Raw genomic sequence first — 22,471 nt, forward strand, 5'->3', positions numbered from 1 at the left:
GGTTTCTAACTTTGTTTTGTTACCAAAATAAGGCAAATGCCCCCCCTCAGACCACCAGCCTCCTCCCTGCTCTTTGGCATCTGTTCTATCTGGTCCTTGGGCTCAGGAGCCATGGGAGAGCTTTGCCCTCTGCTAATCTCTGGGCCTGGGCTCAAAATCTAGCCAAGCCGCTGCGCTGTCAGAGCAGTTGCATTTGGAGATCACGGTTACGTGATTCTCCATGATGCAGAATTGTACTGACATGGCAGAATGGGGCCCAGCGGTAAGAACGGGCTGAGTGGCCTTTTGAGGGGGGACGGTGCATGCCATAACCAGGGAGACTTCATAGGAACATAGGGGACATGGGCATACCCACCGGCCTGGGGAGACCAAGGTGCCTGGCAAATAACATGGACTAAAGGGGTGCCGGGGGTGGATTAAGGTAACGTGGACCAAATCCATCTGCGGGGTCCCCTTTAATGTGGAGAACCCCTGCATAGGTTTCAGCCTCTTCATTCAGTATAAACCAGACCCCCACGCTGCCAGTCCAGTCCACCCTGCACAAACTGGCTCTTCGGCCACAGTCTAACCCACCCCCCACCCTGCCCATCCACAATGTTAAGCCCGGATCCCTAGGATCTTCTGTTAATCATCTTTTGAGTGGATGCTTTGCTCCCTACGTCATTACCGCTTACACAGCCATCACTTCCCCCTTAAGAGTATTATTTATTTATATGACGGTAGTGCCTGGGACCGACCGAAATCAGGGCCCCACTGTGCAAGGTGTTGTACAAACACAGAGCAATAGACAGTCCCCGCCCCAAAGACCCTTCAGTCTTGCTCTACTCCCCGTCCCCACCAAGCTGGCAGAGCCACCGGAAATGCCAGCTCCATGACAGACCCTGATTCGCTCTTTGCCTGGAGGGGGCTGCTGCATGCATGGGCAGTAGCAGCGTTGCATGTGGGGCAGGGGCAGACACAGGCACTGGGGTGGCGGGGGTGCGAAGCTCAGCTAGGAGAGAAGACTTTCATAGATGTTGTGGCCAGGAGGGACTTTGCTGCTCATCCAGTCTGAGCTCCTGTGTAACAGATCAGACCCCCTCCGCTGGGATTCCTGCCTCTGGCCCATCTCTTATGGTGGAGCCTGGGAGCTCCGTTAGAGAGACAGCCCGTCTTGACTTTTAGCCCTGGTCTACACTACGAGTTAAGTTGAATTTAGCAGCATTAGATTGGTTTAGCTCTGCACCCGTCCACACTACGAAGCCAAGTGACGCCTCTGCGGAGAGCTGCAGGTTCTTTGTGTGATGGGATCTACAGCACTCGGCCTCCGCTTTGTATTAAGTGCCATGAAGCACTTTCCTGGGGCTCAGTCCATCGAAGACCACCCCAGCTCGTTCTGGGCTCCCTTGCCCTTTCCCTTTCTGTCTCTGTTTCCACATCTGCCCTTCTGCCCCCATACCCAGCGTGCATCCGCCAGCAGCGAGTTCTGTGGCTCGTGGCCAGGTGTTCCACTGGCTGCTGGAGCCTGGGGAATCTCCCCCAGGAGCAGGGCTGCATGGGACCCATTTTTCACCATGATTTTCACCCGTGGGTATTTACTCTTGCCAGCAGCTTCCCAGCTTCCTGCAAATCCCCCTTTTGGCTTGTCCCCCATTCAGTGATGGTGTCAGAACAGAGCATTTCCACAGGAACATAGAAGCTGCCAGAATGGACCAGGCTCCTTGGTCTATCTAGCCCACTATCCCATCTCCAAGCATGGTCAGCACCTGCTACTTCAGAGGAAAGTGCAAGAAACTGAAACCCTGCAGCTATGGGTTAACTTGCCCCCAAGAGACGTTTCCTCCTGGCCTCCATTGATTAGAATTTGGCTCATGCCCAAAGAAGGCGAGTTTATCTCCTTTTCCCAGCTTTTTCCTGGCTTTTGGGCCATTTACACAGAGCTCGTAGTCCCTGCAGTGCTAACCGCATCCCCCAGTATGGAGTAGGTCCCCCAGACTTGTCTTCCCCCCCACCCCATGTCCTATTCCACCTTTCCATCCTCCCCCTCTTTTCGCATGTGGTTGTTTACGTGAAGATGTTCCTGTTCTCGAAGCCTCTCAGTGCCCACAAACCAAGTCCAAATCTCTAGCAGATGCTGCAGCCTGGAGTGGGATTTGTGATGGATACAGAACATCTTCACACGCAGGTCACACTCGCCTCTCGCTTCTCTCACCTGCTCTGCCCATGTGCGGTGCCCCTGCGGCTGGGGAGTTGCATATAGCTGAACTGGGGAAGGATTCCCCACTTACCTGTTTCTTTGTGTGTGTCCCCCACCCGACCTTTACAAAGGCCTTTCTGAATTCCCTCTCTCCGCAGCCTGTGGGTGCCTGTAGCTGTCTGCAGCCCCTTTCCCAGCTGCGCTGTCTCTTTCCAGTGCGGGTCTTGAGAAGGAAGAAGCCAGGAGACACGCCAAGATCAACACAGACGCCCAGATGGCCTTTGGCGGGGCCGGGGCAGCTGGTGTCCCAGCATGAGTTATGCAGTACCACTGCCCAGTGCATTAACCCTCTCCTTCCCGTATTCCTGTGGGAATCAATTCATATACGTGGAAGCGACATGGGTAAACAGTAAATGGCTTGACTGGGCGGGGGGGCAGCGGCTTTCTCAGTGACAAGGGCTGCTGGAATTGTGGGAATGTTCTTGAGAAAACTACCCCTGTCAGTAGGAATGGGGAGAGGGAACCATACCACAGCGGCAGGGCGGGCCAGGGGGTAGGACCGAGACTCAGGAGACATGAGTTCCAGTCCCAGCTCTGCCACTGTCCTGCTGGGTGGCCTGGAACAAGTTACTTTGCCTCATGTTTCCTCCTCTCTGGTGTATTTGCTGCAAGCTGTTCAGGCCAGGGACTCTCACGTGCTGAATGTACGTCCAGCGCCTAGCACGGTGGGGCCCCGGCCTCAGGTGAGGCATTATTGGGCTACAAAGAATATTAATACGTATTGTCTGCTAGTCTCCCACTAGTCCCCAAGCCGGCAGCTTGTTGCTGAATGGAAGTGCCATGTGGATGGTGCTGAGCTCGACAGCTCCCAGCTGCTGCTCTTTCCTTCTCCTTTGGATCCTTCCCGACACTGTACTCATCAGGGGCTTTGGAGATGGAATCTGACACCTGCCTGGGCCAGTGTGGCCAGGAAACAGCCCAGCCGCACCCTGGCCAGGCTCTGATCTCGGGAGCTGCTTCAGACCCAGAGTAAGCCTGAGACAATCTGGATTCATACCAGAGAAACATATCAGAATCCTTTCCCCAAACCCACCCCAAGCTCTCCATCCCCGGGACGCGCTTTCATGCTCAGCTGTTCAAGCTAAACATCCCTGGCCAGGTTTCTGATCCTTCGCCTATTTCGGTTTCCCCAGCTGCGTTTCCCACCAGCCGGGAGGGAAGAAGCTGGCGGGTGCTAGCCCTCCGAGGTCCAGCTAACCGAAACACGGCAAGCGGGAAAAAGTTCTCCTCCCCCCAAGAGCAGGAGGCGAGAAGCCCCACACGTTAAATCCGTCTCTGCGAAGTGACATGTGCCGATCAGTGGGGCGGGGATGCAGGCGGAGCTGAGCTCATTGCAGTGTGATCGGCCGTTTGGAAAACCACCCGCCAACCCGCCGCTTTTTCATACCTGTCTGCCTTGCTCCAAGCATTCCCCTTTCTCTGGCTCACCTCCATTTCTAGCCACCCTCCCGTCTGCTCGATCCCAAACACAGGTGCATGGGATTCTTAAACCAGAAGCACTAGGGGACAGAAACCTGACTGTCAGTGTGTTTGGGGTGTGCTAATTAAATGTCCTTAGAGGAATGGCTTTGCCCGGATTTTTGTCTCTATAAACAGTGATTGTTTTTAGTAAAAGGCAGTTTTTCTACACTCCGTGTTGGATACCAAACGAGGACCAACGCGTTACTTGGCTCGCTGCGCCACTGATGTAATAAACTTTGCTACAAAACTGTCCTCTACCACTTGAGCCAAAGAGTAATTCCATTAGCTGGCAGCAGTATTAGGGCTGTTGTCCTCTTGTGGACCAGCCATCAGGAGGGACATGCCACGCTTTGCCAGTGTGTTTCCCTTACACTGCGCATCAAGTCTCAAGGGAGAAATCCCTAGTTTTCACTACCTCTGCCATTGCTCAGAGGGGCCTAAGCTGTAATGTGTCAGCAGGGGGGAACATGGTGCGTGAACATTCACAAGCTTAATTACATCCAGCTGCCTGTCATCGTAAAATGGTAATAATGATACTGTCTCCATTGTAAAGTGCTGTGAGATTTACTGATGAAAAGTGCTAAGTACGTAGCATTATTATTCCTGATTAGGACCTCCAGATTTGGCCCATTGTGAGATCATTCAATGAAAGGTACTAGCGAAGTGGAAATTAATTATTATTGATTATTATTTTACCAGCCCAGTTGCTGCAGTAGGTTAAAATTACAGCCCTTGACAAATGCAGCTGCTTGTTACAAACACCAAACCAGTGAGAGAAAGTTCAGATGATTTAGTGGCCGTGAGATGGGTGACTAAGAATTGCTTCTACCACCCTGAGCTCACCGCTGATGAAATGCCGCAGCAGCACCAATCCCAGGGGAGAGCAGGGATTTTCAGACTGCGCTGTCAGTTAACAGCGGACATTCTCCAGCAGCTGGAGAGGAAGGGGCAAGGAAGCCTCGCTGAGCTCACACAATGACCTCCCTGAGCCAAGAGAGACAGCACCATTGATGCTGTGTAACCCGACTGGCAGAGAGCACAGCGATCCGGAGAATGCCCAACAGGCCGGTGCTCTCTAGGCCGGGTCTCCTTGGAATTAGGTTGCGGGAACGCGGCCTATGAACATTCTCCAGCTTAGTTTCCTCAGTCTGTCTGTCATGTTAGGTATTTCTCTGGGCGCCCTCTCCACAGCATCTGAGCACCTCGGCAGCTTTCCTGGATTTATCCTTGCCGCCCACAGCCCCTGGGAGGCAGGGCAGGGCTGTGACCACCATGGTACAGATGGGGAGCTGAGGCACAAAGAGACTAAGTGGCTTGCCCAAGGCCGGAGAGTCAGTCTGTGGCAGAGCTGGGCATTGGCCTCACCACTCCCCAGACCCAGGGTAACCATCCTCTCTCTAAAGGGTGGAAGTTCCCGGTAAATCCCTCACCTGGGCACACCAGCCGCTAGAGGAGATCACAGGTGACTAACCAGAGCACTTGGGTGGCAGGAATCCTTGGACCAGATCCTCAAGTGGTGTAAATTGTCTCCATTTACTTCAGTGCTGATTTACACCACCTGAGGATCTACCCCGGTTTATATTACCGCATTGTGGCAACCCCACGCCCTTCCTCCTGGGGACGGGAGAGGCAGAGCAGTGACAGCTCCCCCGCCTGCTCTGCTTGGTTTGATTCCTGCTCGTTAATTAGTATTGTGGTAGCCACTGTTCCCTCTAAGCTGTGCGTGTGTGCGTGCGCACACAGATCTGAAACCCCGTGCGCACAACAATTTGCACAGAAGAATTTTTTTGCGCAACCAGCCTGTCAAAAATTAGAGGGAACATTGGTGGTAGCAGCTGCAGGCTGCTGGGAACTGTATAGACACGTAACAGAGACGGTCCCCACCCCAAGAGCCTTCAGTCTAAATCTCAAACAAGAGACCACAGCCAGAAGCAGCAAACAGATGGGGGAGCACAAGGAAAGAATGAGTCTCTGCTGGTCCCTGCACCCCAGCCATGTTCACTGACCCTCGCATGGAGCAGAAGCAGTGACTAAGAAGGGGCTGTTTACACAGAGTCATTTTTCTAACCTGATCTGGATTTGGAGCGGCTGCTCTTCATGGCGAGTTGTTGGGTTTGTCATGATAGTTGCCTTGACCTGGGGCTGGATTGGCTTCTCTAGGGTACCCTGGCCGGAGCAGACTCCTCCACTGACCAGTGCACACTGGGGGACTGCCTCTGTTCTCATTTGCAGCCGTATAAATCCAGAATGATTTCACTGACGTCGGTGAAGTGACTCCAGATTTGACGCCCGTGTAACTGGGAGCGGAGTCCTGACCCATGTGCTGGAAATAAACATGCAGTGGAGTGTGCCCAGGAAACTGAAGCGTGCCGCAGGCTTTGGCGGGGATGGACTGCTGGACACTGTTGAAGTGGTTATGATCGGATGGGCAGCCCTAAGTACAAATCATGATTCAAGCCATCCTTGGTGCAGGGCCCTTGCCAGGAGCTCTTTATCTGAGCAGTGTCGGCAGAGGATCACAGAAGTACCTGAGCTCATAAATATGGCCGCAGACAACACAGTGCAGCGGCCCAGTGCTGAAACATTAGCTACCTGATGAAAGCTGGATTGCAGGCTCATTCCAGCTGGGGAAAACCTCTGGAGCCTGCTCCACTCAGTTAGCTCAGGGCTGGACCCTCCAGCCTGGCGGGAGTGTTGGCTCCAGGAGGAATAACTTCTCGGAGCCGGGGGGGGAGGTTGCAGGCGGCTGCAGAAGGCCAGCTTGCTAGTGCCTGATTTACGAGGAATCTGAATGGCTAACAAGACCTTAGATCAGCACATGCAGCAGGAGAAAAAACCCAGCAAAAGCTGGAGTTGAAGTGAGTGAAGATCTCCGCCCCGCCAGCTGCTGGGAGTCTGTTCTCTGAATCCCAGCCAGAGACAGAAACTCCACATGCAGCCTCACCAAAAAGGAACGTTTTAGCTGCTGATGGGACTGGAGTCAAATATCTCTTTGCTCGTTTTTTTCCTACGTACTCTAGCCACCTACGAGACAGAATTGTCATTGGTAGTAGTACCTACAGGGCTAGGTAGGTAGACCAAGAGTGGGTGGGGAAACTGAGGCACGGAGAGTAAATGACTTGCCCAAGGTCACAGATCAAGCCAGTGGCAGAGTAGGGAATAGAACCTACATCTCCTGCATCCCAGGCCAAGGCGCTATCCACTGGATGACACTGCTGCTCTGAGGGATCAGGTGACAGACAGTTCTCTGAGCTCACCTAACTGGCCATCCTAGCATGAGCTTCGTAAGAGAGAGAGAGCTGCTTAGGGCAAGCAAGAACTGCAGTGAAGGCCAATCTGAGCCACCCAGGAGAGGCCAGAGGCGGCCTCAGTCCTAGTGGCTGTTGAGAGAACATGTGACTCTGTCAAGGAGCGCGGTGTATGGCTGCAGGGTCACTGTTATGAAGGCAGATGCCCCGGTAGTGGGCACGTGCCCCTACATCTGTCTGTCTTACCCAACAGCGTAAGTAACACACACAGGATTTGCTGGTGCTTTGGTAATTCCTGTGTTATATTACACCCCCAAAGGGGAAAAATACTCCTCCGGCTCCTGGCAGAGAGTTATTTATAGACCCCACTGCCCCAAATCCAGCCAATAGTCCACTTATTTAATAAAACCAAGATGACAATCTAGCGGTCAGAGCTTGGCACTGGGAGTCAGGATGCCTGGGTCCATGGGTACATGGGACTTGTGAGAACAAGACAAGGGGGCAGTGTGCGACGTACCAGAAAACGAGGCTGCGAGAGACTCCGCAGACCTGCGAGCTCTTCAGGCGGGGACTGTCTGTTCTGTTTGAAGTACCTCCAAGCCCCGAAGCAGGACGGCAGGAGGAGTGAAAGACAGGACCTGGCTGCCTTCCTCATTAGTCTGGTGGTGGCAGCGAAAGCTGCATCTGGGTTTGTCAGACTGGGCGCGCCTGCCCTGGCCTCTGCCTCGCCTTCCCTGATGTCACCGGGGTCTGAGGAGGCCATTTTGCTCTGCTTGGCATTGCAGACCGCACGTCCCTGTTATCCACAGAGTGGCAGCAGCCTTGAGGTGAGGATGGAGGGGGGGGTGGCTAGCCCCAGAGGACCCAGCCAAGCCAGGGAGCAGGAGATCTCATGACCTCTGTCTCCCCGGTACACGCACTCTTACTGCCCTGGCAGTTATCCACTCCGCTGCTGCCCGTAGCTTTAGGAAACTCTCACAGCAGCTGCTTTCAAAGTGGCCCAAGCTTTGTGTGGCTATTTCCACCCAGGAGGGGGCAGGAAACGGGCACAAAGAAGCATCACTTCTTTCAGCCAGGCCACATTCGAGAATATTTATTAAAAACTCAGGGGGTTGCTTTGATAAATCCCCAACACCGGAGAGGGGAGCTGGCTGCGGGGGGGGGGGGGGGGAAGGGGGGGATGTGTTGGACAGCTGGGGGAAGAGATCGCACAGCTGAGAGCGGTCAGGAATTTGCATAGTTGGGAGGGGGTAGGGGAAAGTTGACTACCCCCTCACACAACACAAGAACCAGGGGTCACCCAATGAAATTAACAAGCAGCAGGTTTAAAACAAACAAAAAGAAGTATTTCTTCACACAACGCACAGTCAAACTGTGGAACTAATTGCCGGGGGGGTGTTGTGAAGGCCAAAAGTATAACTGGCTTTAAAAAAAAATGAGATAAATTCACAGAGGATAGGCCTATCAATGGCTATTAGCCAAGGTGGTCAGGGATGCAACCGCATGCTCTGGGTGTCCCTAAATCTCTGACTGACAGATGCTGGGACTGGACGGCAGAGGATGGATCACTCGGTAATTGCCTGTTCGTTCCCTCTGAAGCACCTGGCACTGGCCACTGGCCAAGACAGGACACTGGGCTAGCTGGACCATTGGTCTGACCCAGTATGGCTGTTCTCATGAAAGGGGAGGAGTTTGCATAGCTGGGCGGGGTCAGAGTTGGAGTTTGCACAGCCCTGGACCAAGGACGTCCCTCTTTTTATGACACCAGTGTACAAAGGGGAGGCGCTTCCATCCTCTTCTTGCCGGGCAGGGACCTTTCCCACTGGGCTCTGATGGCGACTCTGCTTGTGGAGGGAGCTGGTGGAAGGAGCCAGAAGAGGCTGGCTAGTCCCCATCGGCTCCTCTTGCCTCACCTTTTATCCCCGGTGGGTGCTGGTAGGATTTGAGGCTTCTGCATGGCAGCTGCTTTCCTGCTGGAAACGGACTGTCAGAGCGGCAGCATAAATCACATGCCACTGCAGCCTCCTGGTTCAAAGGCTGCCAAGGCAGCCAGGCGTGTGCCAAACCCACACACTGAACTGGCAGCTTGCCCCCTGGGTCTGCGGCGCCTGCCCGTGCTTGGCTTGAGGCTTTGGGACATGGCAAAATGCATCCTGTGGTTTTACCTGGTCATGCCTGGGGGATGCTGCCCCCGCTTTGCTTTGAAGGAAGAGGTGTATCAGTGTGTGGGTTACGGGCGCACCTGGAGGCCTCGGTTCAGCTGCGTGGCCACACGGCTGGAGCGCTTAGAGGCACAGTCGAGAAGGGAACCAGAGGGGAGGTGACTTACCACAAGTGGGGCCGGAAGCCAGGGTGCCTGAGCCTCTGCCGGCAGGTACAGACAGCGGGACCCAGACCAGGGCTCAAAAGGGAGGCTGCTCCCCCCGCCCGCCCAGCTCCGGCACCCCGGTGTACTGCAGCGGGAGACGGCACCTGCTCTAGGAGCCACACGTGCTGGCTGGCCATGGCGGTGCACGCAGCTGCTGAGGGAAGTCGGTGCGATGGGCACTTCAAGCCTCCAACCAGTGGCTCAGAGAGGGTTGATTCTTGACCCTACCTATGGGTGCCACCTGCCTGCCAGGGGACCGCCTGCCAGGGGAGCACCATTTCCTCGGCTTAGATTGTAAGCTCTCCAAGGCAGGCACCGTCTCTGACCACGTGTCCGTAAGGCACCTAGCCCAATGGGGCCCTGAGCCTGGGTAGAGCGAGGCGGCTCTACCAGACTAATCAGTCATTGTCAGCTGGGAGGTGGCTACGCGCTCTCTTTGAACACAGTGTTGGTCATGCCAATAGACCAGGCCCTCTGGCTCCTCCGTAGCGCTGAGGCCGAGAGAATGGCGGAGGTTTTGGTTCTCTCGCAGCTCCAAACAAAAGGGGGACAATGGGTTTGGGTCAAATGAAGCGTTCTATTTCATTTCCAGCATTTTACAAATCGAAAGCAAAATGACTTTTTTCCCGGTTTCATGAGTCACTTTCCCCTCTGGGGGCACCCAAAGGGCGTGGCAGGGAACCGTGCCACGCAGAGCTCCAACCCTGGCACTCGTCATTAGCGAGAGCCGGCTGGTTCCGGCACTGTGCTGCTGGCCCCCTCGGACTGTCGCGTCTGCCTGGTTTGGCTGGCGGCGATGTCCCAGCTGGGTGTGTCGCATTGGCACCCCTTCTCCCAAGCTTCACCGTCCCCTCTCCCTGCAGTTGCACTGCTGCCTGGGAGGCTATGTTGGGAGGAAGGATGGTTTGGGATAAAGAAGGAGTCAGGATTCCTATCGCTGGCTGTGCCATGGGCAAGTCACTGTCCCATTCAGCGCCTCAGTTTCCCCCACCTGTAGAAAGGCAATGCTGTGGCAGGGGCTGGAACGCCCCCCAATTAAAGCTCTTGAGGTGTAGCCAGGGGAGGATCCTGTGGCAGCTCCAGGCCTTCCTTGTATGCAACTGACCCTGAAGGGCTTTCAGGAGAGAGAGGTTAAAAATGAAGCTCACAGGTCTTTGCTTAGCCCGGAAACCCACCCTGAGTGGCCTGGGAGACTGAGCTCTTGGCAGGCCGGGTTCCTAGCTTGCTGGTGCCACCTAGTGCAAATGTCAGGAGTTACCTTTCTAAAAAGCCAAGTTGCTTTTCTAAATTGCAAAGGGGGAAAAAAAATTAAAAATTCGCTCCCTGAATGTTAGTTAATACCCCGAGGGGATGTGAGGCCTCTTTCCTGGGGAGATAGTGGAAGTGAAAGCCTGGCTCCTCAAGGATGAGGCTTGACTGTACACCCCTGCCCCCCAAAAATCTAGCTGAATGGATCATTATACTTTAGGAGTCTTTGTGGTGATTCCAGCTATTGCCCAGCACCTTCCCCTGGCACAGGAAACTTGATTCTGTTCAGGTTGTTCAGCTTCCTCCTAGTTCGAGCCATCCCGAGGAGCACGTTACCATGCAAGCACAGCGAGCCATAGCACCGGAGGACGTAGTTCTCACAACTAAGGCCAGATCCTCAAAGGTATTTAGGCACCTAAAGCCCTGTGAGGATCTGGGCCTGTCTGTCTATCCCCAGACGTAGCTCTAGCGAGGTTTTTATAACCTGCTTAGCACTGTGCCATCCTGCATCAGGTTCGCTCTTCAGAGACGCGGTGTTGTCTCTGAGACCTTACATTGTTCTGAGGAGGGTGGGTGGCACTAAAAACCTTTAAAACATTCAAACTTTAACTATTGGTGAGATTTTTAAAAATAATTATTTTAAAAACAGGAAAGGGGAACTTTAAAAACACAGTTATGCGTCAGGACAGATTGCGGTGGTCTCTTTATTGCGGTGCAGGGTTTACTTATGGGGCTCCAGTCTGGACTTTGCCTTCTGTTCCTTTGGGTCTGCTCCATTATTATAGGGCAGGAGTGAGCAACAGCCATGGGTATTAAATACACACAAGGGCCCTGTATTAATGGCTTCACAGCGTGATATTGCGGGTAGCCGTGCATTTGGAGGTTACCTAGTGTGCAGGAGAAAAGAGAATTTCCCTGGACCCTTGCATTGTAGCAGAATAGGGTAGTACCTATTTAAATAGTTTGTGAGCCCTCTAGTGGTGCTCACTGTGGGCTGTTTTAAAAGCCATTGACCAGAGCAGCAGGAGGTATTATTCAGCTAGACGGTGCACATTTGTGTATAGTTCGTAAGCAGGGTTATCTGGAACCCAACGATCCCTGCAGGATTTCTTCACATCATTTTTGTTGTGCAAATGACAAAATACCAGTCAGCCCTATCGTTTTCATTTTGGGCTGGGTCTCCCCCATACAGTTAAGTTTCCCTGCTGCTGCAGGGTCCCTAAATGCCCAGACTCTCTCTGGTGCTCTTGCACCAGTGGTAAGTGAGCAGTTTTAAAACCAAACTGCTTAACCCCCAGAAAGACTCACCATCCTTTCACGTCAGGAAAATGCAGCCCCAAGCTTGGCTAGGAGCGTATCACCTTCCTTTTTATTTTCTTTGGGGATCGTGTTTACCGTAGAAATCTGTGCCTTAAGCCAGATGGCGTCTAGAAGAGATGCTGCGCTCAGTGCATACGGCATCAAGCCGCACACTGCGCTTGGGAAAGAGAGATCGTCACATGCGTGACGGGGGACAAGAACTACACGTTAGCTGGTGCCAGTGATTTCTCCACCTCTTCTGTGTCTTGGCCTCATGTTACAACAGACAAGTGTTGCTCCCTGCCCCCCAAAGAGCCACAAATACAGGGAGGATGGTCACGACCCCTTGCAACCTGTTGGCAATGGTTGACAAACTATGCACCGGTCCAGTGGTTAGAGTAGGGGAACTGCCTGCCTTGTTTTCATTCCCGGCTCTGACTCCAACTCACTTTGTGATCCTGGGCACATGCGCATCTTTGGGCACATAAATCTGTCTCCGCCTCAGTTTCCCCATCTGTCAAATGGGGTAGTGATACTTACCCACCTGACACAGAGGGTTACAAGACTTAGCTAAATCAGCATTTGCTCAGCAACTTGTGGTCCTTGGAAGGTGGTCAGTGTTCAGACATGGTTAGCAGGGGTTAAAGGGGCTGCTGTCTGAGGAATGGACTTTAACAGAGCTAGCAGCCCGATTTTTAAAAGTAGCTGTAGCTAGTAGTATTTTCAAAAGCACCTATGCACCTAACTCCCATTGGAGTCACTAGGAGTTAGGCCTCTAAATACCTTTAAAAAGCTGGTCCTCCCTGGGCAGTGTTTGGCTAAGTGATGCCAGTGCGCTCTGTGAATATGTGCAAACCAAAGGGAAAGAGTTACTGTGTTGGGGTGGGTCAAGGGGCCTTTCCCATCTTAACGCACAGACCTAGCCACGTGTGTTGTCAGTGTTTAAAACTTATCATAAACACAGTCGATGAACGTGAACCATTAATGAATGAACTAATTAATCAGTGAACCAGGTCCTCTCTTGTGGATGCGTAAGAACAACGAAGTTACCCATTTTTGAGCCGTGCTAACAAAAAACCCACAAAGGATGTAGCCCCTTATCTGCTGTACTTTGCTCTGAGTGTGCTGTGGGCTCGATTCCCCCTAGCCAAATGTGGGGGCATGGGGTCTAGTGGTTACAGCACAGCTGTGAAGGGTTCTACTCCTGCGTCTGCCTCTGACCTGGTGTGTGTCCGTGGCCAAGGCTGCAGAAGGGGGGCAGTTATTACTGCCTCTCGGGTGCTGGGCAGCTTAGCAGGTGTGTGAGCGGCACTCTGTCCTACCCGCCGAGGGCAGCTGCTCCCCAGACCATGCCTGGTCTTTTCAAGGAGCAGAGGAAACTGCTTCCTCCGCAGCATCTCTGCCTACAAGGGTCACACAAGTCAGAACAGTTTGCACCTACACACTGGCGTCGATCTGGGCTCCGTGTCGCTGTCTGTCCCACGCGCAGGGACACAGTGTTCAGGAAGGGCCTATGTTTTTGGGATGCCCTGACCTAGAAAAGTGTTTAAGGTACAATTCCCGCCTGGGCGGAGGGTGGCTTAGGCATCACTGAGTCCCCCTTCAGCCCCGAGGTAACACAGAGCCGAGTGATAGGATCCTGTTCTTGGATTTATGTGCAGCTTCGCGGGCAGGGGCCAAAACTACGCCCGAACTTGGTGCAGAGGTGGAGGCACAGGCTTCGGGGCAGGGCACTAGGCGTGGGTGTGCATGTGCAGCGCCTTGCACTGTGGAGCAGAGATCCTTGACGTACACGGCATAAGACATTAGTTAAGTCAGACCCCTTTGCTGGCTCACCATGGCAGATTACACACTGCAGCCTCCTGGCTTACGAGTGTATTTATCAGACTAAGCCAGGAGCGCCTGTTTCCCATCCTGGGATGGGAACTCCCCGTCACAGGAGCTGGTGCTAAGCTCCACCTGGGGCCCTTGCTAGCACCTCCTCCACGCTGCACAGAAAAGCAGCAGTTCTGCTGTGGACGTAGGTGCTGACTTTTGGTTTTGCTGGTGGGTGCCCACGCTCCCGAGACCCTCTCCCCTGAGCGCCTCCTGCCTGCTCGTTTCTGCCCCCTCCTGCCTTAAGGGCAGTGAGGGGGAGAGGAGACAGAGAGGAGCGAGTGGAAGGGCAGCCCCACGCAACGGCTCATCGGTGGCACGGCCTCGCTCAACAGTTGATCAGTGGCACAGCTGATGCGGGCGCAGGGCCAGCGGCTGAACAGCTGGCTGGCGGCCAGCCCCGGGACCCACAGAGCAGCAGCCCTGGCCAGCCCCGTGGGTGCTGAGCACCCCCTGTTTTTTCCTCTGTGGGGGCTTGAGCCCCTGAGCACCCACGGAGTCGGCGCCTGTGGCTGCGGAACCTTCTCCGTGGTGCTTGCAGCAGATGGCTGGAATTGAAACAGAAAATTGCTACAAGCTCCCAGTGTCACCGTGAGCAGCCACGGCTCGGCTGCTCACCCGCAGCCAGCCCCCCCCAACCCACCTCTCCCTGAAGAACTAAACCAGAAATGTTTCCTGGGCGACATGCGGACTCGGACATTTGGCACGGAGTCCGGACAGCAGCGCTCCTCCCTTTACAGTTGCAGCAAGTGAGAAGCATTGTCCGGCGAAGCTCCAGGCCAGTGACATGGGGACAGTCAAACAAGCATGGGCCTACCTCCATGGACGATGGTTACTCTGGAGTAGCACCTCAATGCCCCAGCACGCCAGGCACTGTCCACAGCTGTGGACAGACATGTTCCCACATGGCTTATTGCCTAGCCAGACGAGAGAGGCAAAGCTGGAGAGAGGAGAGCAGAGAAGGGGCCAGTGACTTGCCCAAAGTTAATGGCAGAGGCAGGAATAGAACTCAAGGCTGCGGCCTTCATGGAGTCACTGAGGCAGCACCTGTGGTGGAGAGAAAGGAGGGATGTGTCTTTGATCCCCCTTAGGGAGCACTCCCTTCTTGAAGCACCTTCCCCTAACCCCTCACGGAGTCAGAGAGCCAGTGAGCCCCTTCATTCAGCTATTGACCCGGGTCCTGCCTTTGCCGCTGGGAGTGTTCAGTCATCACCCCTCCCACAGCAGTGACCAAACAATTGCTACCACCTGGCAGTTGTTCAGTGGCCTTTCTATGAAATGAGTTTGTAGGTTCTTTGCCCAGGTCCGAAGGCAAGTATCTAAACCACAGAAACAACCCCTATAATTTTGTTCCCATCTGAAGCTGGGCAAAGAGCCCAAGGTGTGGGAATGGTCCACCGAGACTGAGCTCCCCCATTTCCCTTAAAGGTGGATCCTCCAGAGACATATTAACAGTAGGGCAGTGGGGGGGGAACACGCAGGCTACTGCTGCATGGAGCAGGACCTACCCTGAGGTTTTCAGAAGCTGCCAATCCAGCAACTTTCACCTATATTAAAATGTTTACAGAAAATAAAGTGAATAACTACGCCCCGCACACCTTGTATAGTGGCTGCTCGTATGAAGCCAAGAGGCCTCCAGTTAACATCTCAGCAGCTCTCTCATGTCCTGCTAAATGTGAAACTTTCCTTGCCAAGATGATTATTCTTTTTACAATAAGTTCCTTTCCAACTTTAATCCCATTAAGTGCCGTCCATTTGTTCTTCCCCTCCTAAGCCTGCGAGGATCCTCGTGGCACTCTATTCCTCCCTGTGATCTGCTGAGCTCTGGCCTCTGGAAGAAAATGAAAAGCCTAGAGAGAAATTCAAGGCCAGCAGAAATGAAAGGGAATCAGGTAGATGTTTATCCAGCCATAGACAAAAAAAAAAAAAACCTGGCCAAGCAAGAAAATCTCCACAATAAACTGCCAAGAACAGTCTCCACAAGCCACATGCCCAAGAGAAGGTCTTAGACCACCACATGTACAAGACCAAAGTCCTAATGCATGACACATGGTAGAGCTCATTAAGGATTTTGAAGACGAGGTGATCTAAATGTAAGAAGCCGGTTTGATATGTCTTGGAATCTTCTCTGATCCGCATTTTCTGGGTTACTCAACACACCGAATGTTTGGATGGGTGCTATCGATTTAGAATGTAATGTTGCCAACCTCTCTGGTGGCCACTGGAATTTGTTGCGTGATTTCCTGTTCATATTCCCTGGCAACGCCAGCTGAAGCTGAGTGTCTTTGTTGTAAACTGCCCTATGGGGGGGGCTGGTAGGACAAGGGAAAGGAGCTGCTTCGTAGGGTAAACTCTTTGGGCTGCCCTCACAGAATGAGGAAGGGTTGAGTCGTTCCACGGCGTGAAGACAGAGAAGAGTGAGTTCAGAGAGAACATGGTGATGGTGTGTTCAAGGTGGGAAGATAGTTGCTGTCTTGTAAAAGGTCTCCAGAAACAACAGCCATTGTTTGGCCATAAGAGTTAACTGTATTTCCACTGGAGAGGAGAGGCAGTGAGCATTAAAGGTGTTTTTCCCCCCCACACCTTATCAGGTGCTGACCACAGCTGCAGATGGGATGGTGGACTAGATAACCATTGGCCCAATCTACCATGTATATAATTAGTCTGTGAAATTCGCTGTCACACGGCATTACTGAGGCCAACAGCTCAGCAACATGGGAAAAAAAAGGATTAGTCATTGTTATGATTAACAAAACCTCCCACAGGTATAGTAACTAGGATGACAATTCATCAGGGATGTATCAACCCTCATGGTTCAGGGCATAGACCAACCACTGGCTGCTTGAGGTGAGGAAGAAACTTCTTTTCACTGGCACATTATTCCATCACAGGCCATTATGAAATTTCTTGCACCTTCCTCTGAAGCAGCTGATGCTGGCCACTGTCAGAGACCAAGCTAGGTGGACCACTGAGCTGAAAATTCTTTTGTTCTGGAATTAGGTTGAAATCTTCCTTCTGGACCTGAGGTGAGACCTTCTGCGGAGGCTCTGTCTATTGTTTTCCCTCCCAGACAATCCAGGTGGCTGTTTCCATTAGCATTCATGGTAGTTTTGCTCATACACAGAGGGGAGCGCATAACCCTTTGCTATTGCTGTGAAAAGCAGACTCTCCAAGACATGCGTCTGTGGTAAGACACGGTCTCTTGAAATTGGATACCGTTGGGGCTGTAGTGTCCCAATTTTCTCTGTGCTAATGTCCCCGGTTTGGTTTTCCTGTCTGCTTTCTTGGCTGCCTGCAAGCTGGCAACTCACATCTGGCTTTTTCTTTTGGTGAGGTTTTTTTTTTCCTGCCCCCTCCTTCATGGGCTCAGCTGTATCTCCATGTTCTGATTCCATGCGAAATGACCTAGAAAACTAATTCTTTACAAACCATAGCATCCAGCACAAGAAGAAAAGAAAAAAACCCCACATATTGAAATAATTTTCCTGGGAAGATATTTTCCAGAAATCTGCTTCAGCACACAGTTTAAATCTTTCTTTTTTCTCGGCTGCAGAAATCCAGAGGCGATGTCTTGATAGACAAGTATTTCCTTAATCAAGATAAACGTGTGACCTCTATTAGAGCAGAGGTTGTGGGCAAGTCTTTGATATGCAGATAAGCTCAGGAAAGCCTAAGCCCTGAAAAGGTTTCCATTAACGAAAGAAAAATAACCACATTTCCAGACTTGGTTGAAATGACCAGCGCTAATTTTTGTACTTAAAGGAAAAGCCCCCTTTGATACTTAGGCCTTGTCTGCTGCCTTTATTATTTTTACCACCTGTGCCTTAAATCTCATGTAATCTTTCCCCATTGACTGAGCAAAATCTCCTAGTGTTGGCAGATCCATCCAGCCCCACAGTTTCCTTGCTTTTATGTCCTCAGCTCAGCACACTGACTCCCCAGTCTCCAGGGGGTGGACCTGGCTCTATTCCCAACACAGATTCTGTTTCTCTCCAGCACCCACTTCTCTTTTACCCTCCCCTCCTGGAACTTTTGAACCTCCTTTGCCCAGAGCATTGAACCAGGCAGCCCCAGACCTTCCCTTAGCTTTTAGAATCATAGAATCATAGAATATAAGGGTTGGAAGGGACCCCAGAAGGTCATCTAGTCCAACCCCCTGCTCGAAGCAGGACCAATTCCCAGTTAAATCATCCCAGCCAGGGCTTTGTCAAGCCTGACCTTAAAAACCTCTAAGGAAGGAGATTCTACCACCTCCCTAGGTAACGCATTCCAGTGTTTCACCACCCTCTTAGTGAAAAAGTTTTTCCTAATATCCAATCTAAACCTCCCCCACTGCAGCTTGAGACCATTACTCCTCGTTCTGTCATCTGCTACCATTGAGAACAGTCTAGAGCCATCCTCTTTGGAACCCCCTTTCAGGTAGTTGAAAGCAGCTATCAAATCCCCCCTCATTCTTCTCTTCTGCAGGCTAAACAATCCCAGCTCCCTCAGCCTCTCCTCATAACTCATGTGTTCCAGACCCCTAATCATTTTTGTTGCCCTTTGCTGGACTCTCTCCAATTTATCCACATCCTTCTTGAAGTGTGGGGCCCAAAACTGGACACAGTACTCCAGATGAGGCCTCACCAATGTCGAATAGAGGGGAACGATCACGTCCCTCGATCTGCTCGCTATGCCCCTACTTATGCATCCCAAAATGCCATTGGCCTTCTTGGCAACAAGGGCACACTGCTGACTCATATCCAGCTTCTCGTCCACTGTCACCCCTAGGTCCTTTTCCGCAGAACTGCTGCCTGGCCATTCGGTCCCTAGTCTGTAGCTGTGCATTGGGTTCTTCCGTCCTAAGTTCAGGACCCTGCACTTATCCTTATTGAACCTCATCAGATTTCTTTTGGCCCAATCCTCCAATTTGTCTAGGTCCTTCTGTATCCTATCCCTCCCCTCCAGCGTATCTACCACTCCTCCCAGTTTACCATTCACAACTCCTTCTAAAGCCAGGACCGACAGCTAGGCCTGTGCGTCCAGCATCTGGCATTCAGAGCATCTGTCTGTCCATGGGCTAGTGAGTGCTAGCAAGGCAGTGGGTGTAGCTTGAAGCTTTTCTCTCAGATGGTGGATGGGTGGGTGGAATGTAGATAGACAGCTTCCTCCTCTCCCTACGTTTGCTTGTGGGGCTGCAGGCCTAGAAAATCCAGGATCAACTAGAATTTTTTGTTAAAACTCTCCCCTTGTGGAGTATGAAAAGCAATCAGAAGACAGCATCTTTCTTTCGTTTTCTGTTTGTTCCTTGTCTGTCCTCAGTGCAGTGTGACTCATCAGCTTTCCCATCCAGCAGCTTACAATCACCAAACACAGTCTGCATGCTCCTCCTTCCTCCCCATAGTGTCATACTGGGATTGTAGCCTATGTACAATTCCATAAACTAGGAGCAAACAGTTGGGTGGTTTATACGATTGGCCATGGGAGAATTTTGTGCTGGGCTGTACCCTGCAAATGCAAGTCATTGGTTTAAACCTGGCTGATGGCAGGAGTCATGACCCAAAGCCAACCTGGGCTGAGGGACAGCATGGTTCAGAGGACAGTGCACTGGATAGGGACAGAAGTCCTTGGTTCTTTTCCCAGCTCTGCTGTGTGACTTTGGGCAAGTCAGTTCTCCACTCCCACCCTTTGTCCATCTAGATTGGAAGCTCTTCATGTTAGCATTGTCTCCTGCTGTGTGTACAAACAATGCCCAGCACAATGGGCCCCTAATCTCAGCTGGAGTTACTAGGTGTTACTGTCATATAAATCATTAGATGGTTCTTCCCTGTGAAATGAGTTTGGGCTCTGTTCTGCTACCAAGCAAATATGGCATGGTGCATGAAGTGCATTATAAATTTGGCCCTTTCACCTTAGAGCCCGTAGTTTGTGAGGCAAACTAGAAATGGCCCAATAAAGTAATCTTAACTCCTAATAGGTGGGTAAATCAATGCACATCAAAAAGTAAACCCTTTGACTGCACAAAGTTTAGAAGGACAGCTGAATGGACAGAAACCTCTCTTGCTAAACGCAAATGTGATCCAAATGCCTCCAGGTGCAGCCTCTTCCATTTGTAAACAGGGATTGTAGAGACACATGGTGTATACAGATACCAGAATTGAAGTAGGAAACAAACCTCCCATGTAAACAGCATCCAACGGTTTGAGACCCATTTGAGGTCTATCTAGCCACTGAGAATACCTTGTTACATAAACTGAGACACAAAGGGCCAGATGCTGCCCTGGCACCTGATGCTTCTGGGGGTCACTTTTATAAAGGTTGGCTGATGTAGCCAGTTTGCTACATTTTGGCCACATTTGGCTATAAAGTCATAGACAGGGCAATGAGAAGTCTTTGCCAGCCAGAGTCCCCGGTTTTTGAAACGTGTATAAGTAACCATCAAATGTCTCTTGTCTATCAAACCCACCTGGGACAAGTGCCAGTCAAATGTTTCACCCCTCTTCTCAGGTGGGAAGGGATGCCATGCCGAGGCTACCTGGTCCGGGGACTCATGGTGCGCCTGCACCAATAGCCTACATTCTCAGTGTGTTTCAAGTTTCCTCCCCGATGCGACCCTCCATAGGCAAGCGGGACTCTGCCAATGATCACAGACCCATCTTACATGAATGCACAAATGACAAACCAATTAACTAGCTGCTCTCCCAAGAAAATGTCCTAAAGTATAGTAGTCAGCCTAGTAAGAGAAAACCATTATAGGACTAGAGAAGCCCAAGATTTTAAGGGCGGCTCAATCATTCAGTGGATTGGTGACAGGGTACCGTTAATCTTGGCTGTGGCTTTCAATGCCAACACTCTTTCGAGTCCAGCCCAGAGCAGTAGTGACTGAAAGCCATTACCCCCTGATGGCTCTCTTGTAGCCAGTATGAATTATTTGGGGGGGAAGTCCTCAGGTCCTAGGGAACATGTAAAAACAGCCCCCTAAAAATCACCCTCACAGCTGATGCTAATTGGCATGCTTAGTAATACTAGCAGTGGAGAAATTAAGGGTTGGCAGGGACCCTGGAGGCTAGTCAATGGTCGTTTCTAGTGATAGTTCGGCAACAACAGGCCTTAAGCTCATTGGTGGGGCAGCGTGTGACGCCTCCTCTGTCACATTTCTAAAGGAATGTCAGGCTTGTGAATAAGGCACTGGGACTAAAGAGATGTGGATTCGGTCCCCACCTTTGCCAAGACCTCCTGTGTAACCAAGTCACTTCGGTCCTGATCCTCAGAGGTATTTAGGCACCTAAAGCCCATTGATTTCAATGGACCTTACGAGTCTAAATACCTTTAAGGCGCTGGGCCTTAAGCTCTTTATGCCTCAGTTGCTCATTTGTTGATGGGCCTAATTACCAAGGTGCATAAAAATCAATTATTTAAAAAAAAATCAGATTTTTTTGATAAAATGCTTTTTGAGGAAAAAAACCTATCTAAAGATAGTTTTAATTAAGATACATTATAGCTCAAAGATATCTCATCATGGAATAGGGATTATAAATTCTAATTCTATAGTATGAGACAATATATTCAAGTAATGTTTAAGAAAAGTTTTGTAAATGAGTTCTAATAGTTCATGGATTAGGGACCCAATCTGATGGGGTTCCAGGGGCTTCTGTACAGATTATTTAGGTTAATCTTTCTATCTACCCAGTGGGACTCAGTGCTCAGTCTAGAAGATACCATCAGATGCTTAGTTTTGCAGTTCTCAAACTGTGGATTTGTGTCTCCAGAGGTAACATGCTTGTTAACAGCAAAAATGTTTTTAAATAAATGATATAGAGAGGGGAGAAATAACGGACCTCAACCCTATTGTCCCTCTGCAAATTTGTGTACACAGAGTCAATCCCTTATCTCTCTTTAAAAGTGCAAAGTTTCAAAAAGTTCAATGAATGGAAGATTGTTGGGGGCGGAATAGATCTGGAAAAGGAGAATTCTGGAGATAAATGTAAGAAGCGAGGGACATATGCTTTTTTGTTAAAATATTATATATTTGCTGTTGAAGAAGAAAATCCTTAAAAAATACTTAACATTGTTGTTTTAGTTAAATAAAACAATTTAAATGTCTGTGTGGTGATGTTCTCCTCCTAATACAGCATGGCAAGAAAATCCTCCAAATATTAATGATTAACCGGTTGAGCTGAAGATAGTTCACCTCCCAATGACTTCATAAATATCTGCTTCAATTACCTTTGGTAAATGAAATAACCAAACAATCATTCATTTTCTGATATAGCTGTAAAACTAATTGGAAAAGTTTTCAAAATAAATCACTGTTTAAAAACCTATACTGTGTACCTTCTAAAAATGAAACCTACATCTATCTCTGAGTTCTGAAGAATATGTATTAAGGTTATAACAACCAACAAGAATGCACTTTTATGTAGAAAACCATGATTAAATTGAGTCTTCCTGATTAGTGATTTAAATCAATCATTATTTAAATCAAATGCACCCTGCTAATTACACTCCTTCCTTTTTGACTATTTTACATGTTTAAAGGGTAAGCTGTTTTTGAGCATGGACCCGCTTACTCGCTGTTTGGATGGTGTCGAGCACAGTGAGGGGCCCAGTCTTGTTGCGGGTTCTAGGTGCTACTATAATATCAACAGTAATAATGACTCTATGCCATAGATTTTTTTTTTTTTGCAACCCAAACACTGATTATCTGTGAATTTGGTGAGCATTGTTATTCTTTGTAAATGACTATATTGCTCATTG

The 22,471-nt window shown here is 50.7% G+C and overlaps 1 protein-coding gene across 6 annotated transcripts in view; it reads left to right on the plus strand.

The window, feature by feature from the left end:
• COL8A2 (collagen type VIII alpha 2 chain) overlaps positions 1–22,471 on the plus strand; it is a 136,500-nt gene that overhangs the window by 108,237 nt on the left and 5,792 nt on the right. The window lies entirely within an intron of this gene.

This window comes from Caretta caretta, chromosome 19 (genome assembly GCF_965140235.1).
Source record: "Caretta caretta isolate rCarCar2 chromosome 19, rCarCar1.hap1, whole genome shotgun sequence".
NCBI lineage: Eukaryota > Metazoa > Chordata > Testudines > Cheloniidae > Caretta > Caretta caretta.